Source organism: Hyaena hyaena, unplaced genomic scaffold, assembly GCF_003009895.1.
Source record: "Hyaena hyaena isolate Hyena2069 unplaced genomic scaffold, ASM300989v1 scaffold_17, whole genome shotgun sequence".
In the NCBI taxonomy this organism is placed as follows: domain Eukaryota; kingdom Metazoa; phylum Chordata; class Mammalia; order Carnivora; family Hyaenidae; genus Hyaena; species Hyaena hyaena.
Window position 1 is genome coordinate 1356154 of NW_024080648.1, and position 13282 is coordinate 1369435.

Below are 13282 nucleotides of genomic sequence, written 5' to 3' on the forward strand. Positions count from 1 at the left end.
TTTTTTCTTTACGCTAACTTGAACTTCAAAATAACCTTGTAAGCTAGATATTATCTTCTTCATTTTATGCAGAGAAAATGGAGGCTAAGATAAATTAGTGTTTTGAGCTCTGCACAGAAGTGGTATGGTGGGGGGGGTAGAGCATGACGATTTAGGTGAACATGAGTTCAAATTCTTGTTCCATTACTTGTTCACTATGTTATTGAAAGCAGTATCAATACTTAGCTACAAAACACTTCTGAACTTTTAGAAAAGTACATATTTTGTAATAATAAAATGAATCATATGTTGTGTTTCTTAGTGTACAAGTCTCACTAACCTTATTCACAATTGTAAACAGATGGGGAAACTGAGTGAGGGTAAGTTATGTTTCCATGTCTAGGAAGAGGCACAGTCAGAAGTATAACCAAGGTCTCTGGACTTTTATGACTGTGATTATTATTATTTTCTATCTTGTTAATTTAGATCAATTGTGTTTAAGTGCATTGAAACATATTGCAATTTTGATACTGTGAAATGATTTGCCACTGGGAATTGATGAAGGAATACAGAAAAGGGCAATTTTTAAAAAATTATTTCTTTGCCTTTATTTAATAATTTAGAGAAAGTTAAATTAGCCTTTTGAGGTGAAATATTAAAATATTCTCTAAAATTACAGAGTCCCAAACATTACATTTGCATTAAAATATTTTTTCTAATTATGGGTACCATTTAAATTGTATTAATTATATTATATGAACAAAGAACAATAGTAGGTCAATGCAAAGTTCAAAGGGCAAAAGTTTCCAGCTGTTGATGTGTTGCAGTTAGTCCATCAGATAAAAGCAAAAGAGGCCATCTGGTCTAGTCAGTACATGCTTCTCTTCATTACATTTCTAAGTGGCTTTTATTTTTCTGAATGTATTTGGCAAGTTTCTTAATTTTTTATAGCAAATGACATCCTGAAAAAGATTCGTGATTTTATTCCATGGCTATTGTAAGTGCTTAGAGCTCAACTCTTTTGTTTGAGTTGGAAGGATGTAGCAATGATAAGGATTTTTAGCTTTTCCTTCCCCTGTTTGAGAATTCTGAAAGCATTAAGAAAATGTACTGCAGATGAGATACATTAGGACAATCATCTTATATTAAGATCTAAAGCTCTACCTAGATTTTAGAAAGTATGTGTATAGCTAGAAGCAGGTCTGGCTTTGAGATGACAAAGGCAAAGCTTGTCTTTGCATCCTTCCAGCCATGCTCTTGGGGCAATCCCAGATACCAAACTTCTTTCATTTTTTAAGATTTATTTATTTTCAAAAGGGAGAGGGAGAGAGAGAATCCCCAGCAGGCTTCATCCTGTCAGCACAGAGCCCTAGGTGTGGCTCCATCCCGTGGACTGTCAGATCATGACCTGAGCCAAAATCAAGTTCGAAGCTTAACCAACTGAGCCACCCAGGAGCCTCCAGACACCTATTTCTTTGTGGAAACCAGTATATATATTTCTAGTTTCATATTTTCTCCTACATTCTTTTTTTAATGTTTATTTTTGTGCATGTTGGGGAGAGAGAGAGAGAGAGAGAGAGCGAGCACCAGAGGCAGAGAAAGAGGGAGACACAGAATCCAAACTAGGCTCCATGCTCTGAGCTGTCAGTACAGAGCCCAGAATGGGGATTGAACTCATGAACTTCGATATCAGGTCATGATCTGAGCTGAAGTCAGGCACTTAACCAACTGAACCACCCAGGTGGCCCCTCTTCCACATTATTATCTTCAAGATTTCAGGAGAGAGTACCCTCTCTGAATACTAATCTATATAATTCATGTCTGTTGATACACAAAATGAATACACTCTATTTGGATAACATGATAATTCTAATTTGAATAGGTAATGCTAAAATGGTAATTTGCGAAGTAGTCAGAATAATGGCTTTGCAACCAACTAGATTTTTTTAAACTCTTTCTACCCATTCCTAGCAAGCTGTTCAGTTTTTCCAAATATCAGTTTTCTCATCTATGAAATGGGGTTGTTGTGTGGATGGGAGACACGGCACAGAAAATGCCAGCAGTGTCTGACACAGTCTGAGGGATTTGCTGATTGCAGGTTATTATTTCTGTTGAATATCTAAGGAATTTGAAGTAAGCCAATGGTGAGACATTCATGGGCTTAAAAGGCACTTAATTATATACTAGTCACAATACCATCTTGATTAAAAAAGAGTGCTTAACTGACTGAGCCACCCAGGTACCCCAAGAAGAGTGCTTTATATCAGTAATGCCCTTAGCAAACTGAATATGTTTTGTGTTCCAGGCATGATCTTCTTTATAAAACAATCCTTGACCTTAGTATTGATTTCATTGTCCTCAAGTTACATTAAAAGACATTATATTATTTGCCCCTCAACAATCCCAGAAGTTAAGCAGAGCAGATATTACTATCTCCATTTCAACTTGATAAAATTGAATATGGCAGTCAGATGTCTGGCAGGAAACACAAGCTCATTCAATTTGAGTAAGATCAAGAGAATTTAATTAATACACTCTTTACAATTGTGTGGTCAGTATATGAGGAAGCCATAAAGAATAGTCCTATAATTCAGAGCTAGTAACATCAGAAGCCATTGGTCCCTTCTTGCCTGAAGGGTCAAAGCGTGGGAGAGAAAGGGCTGCCTGCTTAGACTGTGATCCAGCTCAGGAATGCAACCAGCCCATAGGGATTCAATAGGATAAGGTTGGAGATAAATATCTGATCATCCTCTATCTCCCTTTCATCTATTGGTGTTGCTCTCATAAATCAAACCCAATTGGAAACTAAGGGTCAAGAAAGCCCACTAATGCAGTCCACCGAGTTACAGAGGAGAGTGGTGAAGCATCAATGAATCTAAAAGGGTAAATGGAAGTTATCTAGAACACTGTATTTTACAAGGGTCAGGCAGAGATGATACAAATTCGGGAATGAGGACTAGACCTCAGATGCTTTGAATTATAGCCTTTCTTCTTTCTTTCTTTCTTTCTTTCTTTCTTTCTTTCTTTCTTTCTTTCTTTCTTTCTTTCATTCTTCACATACCATGTTATCTCCTTTTATCTCAATAAATATCCCCCTCCTACTTTGCTCCTTTTATGTACAGTCTTTATTAGTTTTTGCTTTGCACTACTCTATCACTGTACAAACCTATCTACTCCCAATACATCCTACAAGTCTGTCAGTTCATTAGTAATAAGAAGTTTTCTTTATAATCATTATATTGGTTTGTACATTAGAAATAATGCAATGGATACTAGTTGAATTCAATCATTTGTTCATTCATTCATTCATTCATTGTTCATTCACTCAATTGCTCATTCATTTAACAACTATATAGTGAGTGCCTACTATTTACCAGGCCCAGAAATTAGTAAAAGCAATCATGGGCCCTGCTCTTGAGGTGTTGTAAAATAGAATTCATCCAATGGTCTTAATAATATGCATAACTGCAAGCTGAGATAAGTGCTCTAAAAAAGAGCAACATTTACATGATTTTGACTTTAGGTTTTAAGGACAGTTTCCCCGAGGAAGTGATGCATCACATGAAACCTGAAAGGTGAACAGAAATAAATGAATTGAAAAGGGGGATAGGGAAGAGAATTTATTAGATGGTGGGAACACCATGCAAGGTGTCTGTGGCTGTAGGGAGTATGGCATATCCAATAAAATAAAGCCTATAGGGGAGGGGAACAAAGAAAGGAAAAAGGAGAGAGGAAGTTGGGTGAAAGGAAGCCAAAAGGAAGACTGGACAGAGCCCTTAGGATCTGTGTCAGATTTTGGTGTTTTTCCAGGAGCAAGAGAGCAATTAGAGGATTTAAATCAGGGAATTATTTGAGTCAGTTTTCATTTTAATAAAACTTAGTGACATTACAGAGTTGGAGGAAAAGTTGAAAGGGGTCAGAGGGGACACAAAGAGACCAGTTAGAAGGCTGATGAAGACATTGAGACACAGTGTCTTATGAAATGGAACACCAGAGTTTATTTAACCCTTCCTCTTACTGATTGCTTGCATTTCCCCCCTATATTAAACTATGCTACAAAGACCATATCTCCATGTGGTTACAGGTTTGTGCACATGAGTGTGAACTTCTCTAGAATGGACACCTTAATTTTCTTTAGGAAACTAAGTCTTCCTCATTCTAAATCTGGGTGAGTTGGCAGGAAATGAATTCACCTTAGGTCTTGAGTATCTATGTGAAATAGGCCTGACTAAACAGAGAGCTCTTTCCCAATTCTGGAGATTTGGCAGGACTATTGGAAAGAGAGGAAGACAATTCTTGATGGGAATGTTAATAAGTATCTCTTTAAGCTAGAAGTGGTGGCACTGCCACTGTAAGCGGAGAACTTGCTTGAAGATATATCCAACAAAGAAGAAAGCAATGCCAAGTCAGGGTGATGGATAATTTTTAATAAATTGAATGTGTGGATCTAGAGATGCTTGGGGGAAGAGCTCCATCTGGAATTACATGTTTGAATATATTCCCCATTGTTGAAGCCAATTTGAGTTGGGTTTCTCACTTGCAACCAAAAGTAAAGCAATGGATGAATGAATAAATACAGTGAAAAGAAAAATTCACATGAAATCTGTTATTATGGTCCTATAAAATGAATATTTACTAAATTTGAAAGAATTAGTTACATCCAACCAATATTAGTTATATTCTTGGAGCAGACATTATGAATGGAAAGGAATGATACTCATTGACATGCAGAATCATTATAATATATAGTAGGCTATTGGAAATTAACAAAAAGACAACTATGAGGCAGGTTCTTTTAACAATATTAAAAAACTCTTGCCAGTCATTGTAGACAGCTGGACAGAGGGCCAGCCCTAACCACCAGTGTATCTGTAAGGGCAGCAGCTGTACTGGGGGCAAACCTGTCTACCAATGCACCCATAGCGATCAGGGCCCATATTTTGGGCATCTGAGCGGAGAGCTGGCCGCACCCACTAGTGCACCCACAGCAGTTGTGGCTAAGCCATGATAGGAGGGCTTCTACATAAGGCCACTGCTTTCAAGACCAGGAAATATAAATGACCTATCTAATAACCTAATATATACTAACAAACACAGAGTCAAATAAAATGAAGAGAAAGAGAAATATTATCCCAATGACAGAACAATGAAAAACGTCAGAAAAAGAGCTAAACTGTTTGGAGATAAGCAAACTACATAATAAAGAGTTAAAAGTATAGCTATAAAGATACTTACTGGACTTGAGAAAAGAGTGGACTCAGTAAGAACTTTAACCCAAGAGAAAATTTAAAAAACAACCAGTCAGAGCTGAATAATCCAATAGCTGCAATACACTACAGGGATTCAACAACAGATTAGAGGATGGAGAATAATGAATCAGTGATCTGGAAGTCAGGGTAGTGGATAGCACCAAAGCTGAATAGCAAGAAGAAAAATGATTTTTAAAATGAACATAGGTTAAGGGAACTCTGGGACAGCATTAAGCACACTAATGTCACATTATAGGGCCCAATAAAGAGAATAGAGACAGGAAATGGCATAAAAATTATCTGAAGAAATAAGAGCTGAAAACTTCATTAACCTGGGGAAGGAAACAAATGTCAATGTCTAGAAGTCACAGAGAGCCTAAAAGAAGATGAACCCAAGGAAGCACACACAAAGACACAGGATAATTAAAATAGTATAAATTAAGCATAAAAAATTAAACATAGGAAGGGAAAAGCAAACAGTTATGTACAAGGGAAATTCCATTAGGTTATCAACTAAATTTTCAATGAACCTTTGCAGGCCAGAAGGGAGTGACATATATCCAATTGGCTGAAAGGAAAAAACCTGCAATCAAAAAAAAAACTGTACCCAGCAAGGTTATCATACAGAATCAAAGGAGAAATAGAGTTTCCCATAAAAACAAAAGTTAAAATTCATCACCACTAAACAAGTCTTACAAGAAATTTTAAAGGTCTTCTCTAAGTGAAAAAGAAAGGCCATAACAAAAAGTAAGAAAATTTTGAAAGGAAAAAACTTCATTGGTAAAAGAAAACACCCAGTAAAGGTAGCAGAGCAATCACTCATAAAACTCCTATGAGGTTAAAAGACAAAATGTAGTAAAATCAATTATATGAACAAAAATTAGTAAAGGGATATATAAAATAAAAGATGTAAAGTATCATATATAGTGGATAAAAGAGTAGAAATCTAGTTTTAGAATGTGTTTGAACTTAAGTAATCATCAACTTAATATATACTGTTATATAGGATGTTATGCACCTCATGGTAACTGCAAACCAAAGCCTACAGTAGATACAAACAAAATAAAGAGAAATAAATCCAAGGATAACACTAAAGCAAGTCATCAAGTCATAAGGAGAGGGAGCAAGAGAAAGATAAGTGAACAGAAAATAACTATAACTATAAAAAATATCCAGGAAACAATGAACAAAATGGCAATGAGTACATACTTATCAATGATTAATTTAAATTTAAATGGACTAAATTTTTTAATCAAAAGGCATAGAGTGACTGAATGGATTAAAAAGAATCCATCTATATGCTGCTTGCAAGAGATTCACTTCAGACCTAAAGACACATAGGGACTGAATATGAAGAGAAGAAAAAAATATACTCCATCCAAATGGAAGAAGAGAAATGTTAGAGTAGCAATGCTTATATCGCATAAAAGAGACTTTAAAGCAAAGACTGCAACAAGAGAAAAGCAGGGCACTACATAATGGTAAAGGAATCAATACAAAAAAAAAAGGATAGGGGCACCTGGGTGGCTCAGTCGGTTAAATGACCAACTTCACTCAGGTCATGATCTCACAGTTCATGAGTTCGAGCCCCACATCGGACTCTGTGCAGACAGCTCAGAGCCTGGAGCCTGCTTCAGATTCCGTGTCTCCCTCTCTCTCTGTCCCTCCCCCACTCATGCTCTGTCTCTCTCTGTTTCAAAAATAAATAAACACTGAAAGAAAAAGAAAAGGATATAACAATTTTAAATATCTATGTACCCAACACAGGAGTGCTTAAATATATAAAGCAAACATTAACAGATGTAAAAGGAGAAATTGGCAATAATATAATAATAGTATGAGATTTTAGTGTTCCACTTACATCAATGGATAGATTTTCCAGAAAGAAAATAAATAAGGATGCAGAAGTTCTAAATGACACATTAGATCAAATGGGTTTAACAGATTTATAAATAACATTTCATTGAAAAACAACAGAATATATATTCATTTCAATTTTAGCTAGAACATTTTCTGGATAGACCACATGTTAGGCCACAAAACATGTATCAATAAACTTAAGAAGACTGAAATCATTCATATCAAGCATGTTTTCCAACCACAATGTTATGAAACTAGAACTCAATTACAAAAAAATTTGATAAAGGAGACATGAATGTTAGACAAATTCTAAGCAAACAATCAGTGAAGAAATTGAAGAGGAAATAAAAAAATACCTGGAGACAAATGAAAAGACAAATGCAATTCAAAATCTATGGGATATAAGGCAATCTATGGAATGGGAAAAGATATTTGCAAATGACATATCTGATAAAAGGTTTGTATACAAATTCTATGAAGAACTTATAAAACTTAACACCCCAAAATGAATAATCCAGTTAACGAAGACATGAATAGACATTTTTTTTTCCCAAGGAAGACATACATATGGCCAACAGACACATGAAAAGATGCTCACCATTACTGGTCAGCAGGGAAATGAAAATCAAAACTACAATGAGATATCACCTCACACCTGTCAGAATGCCAAAATCAAAGACACCAGAAACACCAGGTGTTGGCATGGATGTGGAGAAATTTTCACAAAAATATGAATTCAAAGGGATATATACGCCGATATTTATAGCAGCATTATCTACAATAGCCAAAATACGAAGACAGCCCATGTTTATTGACTGATGAGTGGATAAAGAAGAGGATATATATATGCAATGGAATATTCCTCAGCCATGAAAAGAATGAAATCTTGCCATTGCAATGACATGGATAGAGCTAGAGAGTATTATGCTAAGTAAAATAAGTCAGAGAAAGACAAATACCATATGATTTTACTCATATGTGGAACTTAAGAAATCAAACAAATGAACAAAGGGGTAAAAAAGAGAGAGGCAAACCAAGAAACAGACTCTTAACTCTAGAGAACAAAAGGATGTTTACCATAAGGGAGGTGGGTGGGGGAACAGGTTAAATAGGTGATGGGGATTAAGGAGTACACTTGTTATGATGAGCACCAGGTGCCGTATGGAAGTGTTGAATCACTATATTGTACACCTGACACTAATATAACACTGTATGTTAACTAACTGAAATTTAAATAAGAACTTAAAAAAACCCAAAATCTATGGGACTCAATAAAAGGAGTTGTTTTGCTTTGTTTTGTTTTTGAGAGAAAGAGAGAGAGAGAGAAAGGAACAGAGGGAGAGGGTGAGAGAGAATCTTAAGCAGGCTCCAAGCTCAGCATGGAGCAGGGCTTGATCATACAACTGTGAGATCACAACCTGAACTGAAATCAAGAGTCAGATGCTTAAATGACTCAGCCACCCAGGTGTTCCACCCAGGGAAATTTATAGGAATACATGTCTGCCTGAAGAAATAAAAAATATCTTAAATAAATAATCTAACTTTACCTAAAAAAAAAAAGAAAGAACAAATAAAGCTCCAAGTTAGTAGAAAAAAGGAAATAATAAAGATCAGAGGAAAAATCAATGTAATTGATACTAAATATGCAATAGAAAAGATTAGTAAAACCAGGAACTGGTTCATTGAAGGAATAAACAATTTCTATAAAACTTTAGTCAGACTCATGATGATAAGAAAAAGGGCTCACATAAAGAAAATAGGAAATGAAAGAGCAGAAGTTACAGCCAATAACACAGAAATACAAAGCAATGTATGAGACTACAACAAAAATTATATGTCAACAAACTGGACAATCTAAAAGAAATAGATACATTCCTAAAATATACAATCTTACACAACCAAATTAGTAAGAAACAGAAAATCTGAACAGACCAATTACTAGCCATGAAATGGAATTGGTAATCAAAAACCTCCCAACAAACAAAAGTACAGACCCGAATGATTTCACAGTTGAATTCTATCAAACATTTAAAAAGAGTTAATACTTATTCTTCTCAAACTATTCCAAAAACTAGAAAAACAAGGAAAAATTTCAATTTCTTTTTTTTTTAATTTGAGAGAGAGAGAGCAAGCTGGGAGAGGTGACAAGGAGAGAGAGAGGGAGGAAGAGAGGGAGGGAGAGAGGGGGAGATGGAGAGTGGGGGGGGAGAAGGGGGAGGGGGAGGAGGGAGAGAGGGAGAGAAAGAGAGAAAATCTTAAGCAGCGTCCACAATCAGCATGGAGCCCAATATGGGGCTAGATCTCATGACTGTGAGATAATGACTTGAGTAGAAATCAAGAGTGGATAATTAACAGACTGAACCATCCAGGTGCCCTATAATTCTCTCCTTGATCAAATTTTAGTCAGGCTTCTGTGAACCCTATTTATGATTAGGGCTCCACCTTGGTCTTCTGTGTCTATTGCTTGCTGAAACCAACTTTAGTGAGTATCTCCTGATATTTGATATGTGAGCAAGATTCTTGTCTCCCCATCATTGATGGCCTTTAAATCATTGCCTTTAACAAGAAACCTGTCAAACCAGTTTAGCAAGAATCCTTCTAATCTTGATGTGTCCCCTTAGTATTTTCCTTTTTAAAAATTTTTTATTTATTATTTCGAGAGAAAGAGAGAAGGGGCAGAGAGAATCCTAAGCAGGCTCCATGCTATCAGTGCCCAGCTTGGGCAGACATCAAGAGCTGATGCTTAACTGACTGAACCACCCAGGTGCCCTTCCTCTTAGTATTTTCATCTACTGACTGCTTCACTTTGCTTGCAGGCTGTAAATCCCAAGCTGTCTTTGCTGTATTCAGAGTTGAGCTCAGTTCTCAACTGAATTCAACCTAACTGAATTCTCTTTTTTTTTCTTCAACAGTTTGAATAAAGTCTGTCTTGTATTTAACCAGTGTGTGATGCAAAACTTTATATTAGTAAGCAACTAATTGATGCCACTAACATACACACACACACAGACTCACACCTTATTGAGGCTAAAGCATATGATACATTGCACCTTTGCTTCGTGAAATAGACCACCTGAAAAGAAGAGATTCCATATTGTTAAAGAAAAAAAATTATTAATGAAAGTTTTTAAAGAACAGTGAAGCAGGCTTTAGTTTTAGAAGAACTATTGCAATAGATTTAGGGACTACTGCATGGGGTTTTACATTAGGGGAGAGAGACTGGGCTCAGCTGCAAAGATAACAAGGAAAAATGGAAATTTAAAGCCAAGGAGCCAAGGTGTGTGTATGTACTCAGTGGATGGAAAATTACTAAGAGGAAACCCCAGGGATAAAGGGGCATTTTTCAGGCTAAAACAAGGTGACAGAATTTTTGTTGTAGGCAAGCCAGGGTAATCAGATATCACAGAGGGGATGGTGGAGAATGAGGAACCTGATCAGATATTGGGCATGATTAAATATTGAGGGTGGAGAAATCTGGCTAAACTGACTTAGCAGGATCCCCTCTAAAATTGGACAGTGCATAAATAAACAGGGGAAACCCAAATCAGGTCCTACTCAAGAAGAGAGTTCAGAGGAGCTTCACCAGACTTTGGTCAAGAGGAGGATCTTTGTCAATACCTTCCAAATATTTGTTCTCTTATTCAGAAATTTATTATATGTGGAGGGAAAAATAAATGTTTTCCTCCATTCTTAAAGTGATATTCAATGAGGCAGGTACATACTATTTCTTCTGTCCCTCATCTCGCCATTTAATAGTTTTCTTCATCTTGAGAGAAATGCAGAAATCCCAGCAAAGAACTGGAAAGGAAATAGGAGCAGATTGCTGGTAGAGAACGTTCTGAGAACTTCAGATTCAGAAGAAGGACAAGCTGGGAAACATTTTTTCCTGCAGTATATATCCAGGTACCAGAGGACTGGGCAGTGGAGGAAAGAAGCAGATTAACCAGGAGAAATCTTATTAGAAACAAGAAAGTTGACATGAGGCATTAACATCAATAGTCCTCCAAACGCAGAGGATGGAGATCAGGGACAGAGAGAGAGAATGAGGAAAACGAAATAATCTCATGGGTGAGGGATGAATAAGGATTAATGGGAAAGAATAGAAACTAAGTGTAGACTATTAAAATATTTGTAGAATAAGGAGAAAGAAATCTCTCCTGGGACTCTGGAAAAGCAAAACTCTAAAAATGATTTATTAAAGGATCTATTAAAAATTCCAGGGAGATGCTTGGAATAATCTACAGAATAAATAGAGATATAGCCTCTTTGGGAAAGAGCAGCAGGTAATACACGGAGAACAAACTGAGATAAAAAGTGAAGAAAGTGGAAATGTTGGTAACAGAATAGAAGCAAAAAAGGAGATAAATGAAGTAAAACACAGATTTCAAATAAATAAAACCACAATTTTCAAATAGAAATTCATACTGGCAGTAACAAATGGAAATACTTCTTTTTTTAAGTTTATGTATTTATTTTGAAAGCATGTGAGAGAGAGGAGGGGCAGAGAGAGAGGGAGAGAGAGAATCCCAAGCAGGTTCCGCACAGCCGGCACAGAGCCCCATATGGGGTTCAAATTCATGAACCCTGAGATCATGACCTGAACTGAAATCAAGAGTAACACGCTTAAGTGACTGAGTAACCCAGGTGCCCCAAATGGAAATGCTTCTGAAGAAATATCAAATTGGAGGTGGAGAGCAACTTCAATACTGTTTCATTTTTTTTCATTCATAGTTTATTGTCAAGTTAGTTTCCATATAACACCCAGGGCTCATCCGAGCAAGTGCCCTCCTCCATGCTCATCATCCCCCTTCCCCTCTCCCCCACCCCCATCAGCCCTCAGTTTGTTCTCAGTATTCAAGAGTCTCTCATGGTTTGCCTCCCTCTCTCTCCCCAAGTATTTTTCCCCTTCTCCTCCCCCATGGTCCTCTGTTAAGTTCCTCCTGTTCCACTTATAAATGAAAACATAGGGTATCTGTCTTTCTTTGCCTAACTTATTTCACTCAGCATAACATCCTCGAGTTCCATCCACATTGCTACAAATGGACAGATTTCATTCTTTCTCATTGCCATGTAGTATTCCATTGTATAGATAAACCACATCTTCTTGATCCATTTTTCCGTTGATGGACATTTAGGCCGTTTCCATGAGTTGGCTATTGTTGAAAGTGCTGCTATGAACATTGGAGTACATGTACCCCTATAGATCAGAACTCCTGTATCTCTCGGGTAAATTCCTAGCAGTGCTATTGCTGGGTCATAGGGGAGTTCTATTGTTAATTTCCTGAGGAACCTCCACACTGTTCTCCAGAGGGGCTGCACCAGTTGACATTCCCACCAACAGTGTAGGAGGGTGCCCGTTTCTCCACATCCTCGCCAGCATCTATAGTCTCCTGATTTGTTCATTTTAGTCACTCTGGCATGAGGTGGTATCTCAGTGTGGTTTTGATTTGTATTTTCCTGATGATGAGAGATGCTGAACATCATTTCATGTGTCTGTTGGTCATCACAAACGTCATTTATGAAAAATCCACAGCTAATATCATCCTCAATGGGGAAAAACTGAAAGCTTTCCCCCTGAGATCAGGAACATGACAGGGATGTCCACTCTCACCACTGTTGTTTAACATAGTGCTGGAAGTCCTAGCATCAGCCATCAGACAACAAAAGGAAATCAAAGGCATCAGAATTGGCAAAGAAGAAATCAAACTTTCACTCTTCACAGAGGACACGATAGTCTATATAGAAAACCTGACAGACTCCACCAGAAGCCTACTAGAATTGATCCATGAATTCAGCAAAGCTGCAGGTTACAGAATCAACGTACAGAAATCAGTTGCATTTTTATACACCAATAATGAAGCAACAATAAATCAAGGGCCCCACACTCTGACCTTATTTAACTTATCTCCACAAAGGCCTTATTTTCAAATATAGTCACATAGGGATTAGGGAGTCAATATATAAGATTTGGAGGAAACACAATTCAGTCCATAAAAACGTCCATTCAGGGGCATCTAGGTGGCTCAGTCGGTTGAGTGTCCGACTTAGACTCAGGTCATGATCTCGCGATTCTTGAGTTTGAATCCTGCATTGGGCTCTGTGCTGACAGCTCAGAGCCTGGGGCCTGCTTTGGATTCTTTGTCTCCGTCTCTCTTCCCCCACTCCCTTGCTCCTGCTCTGTCTCTCTCTCTCTC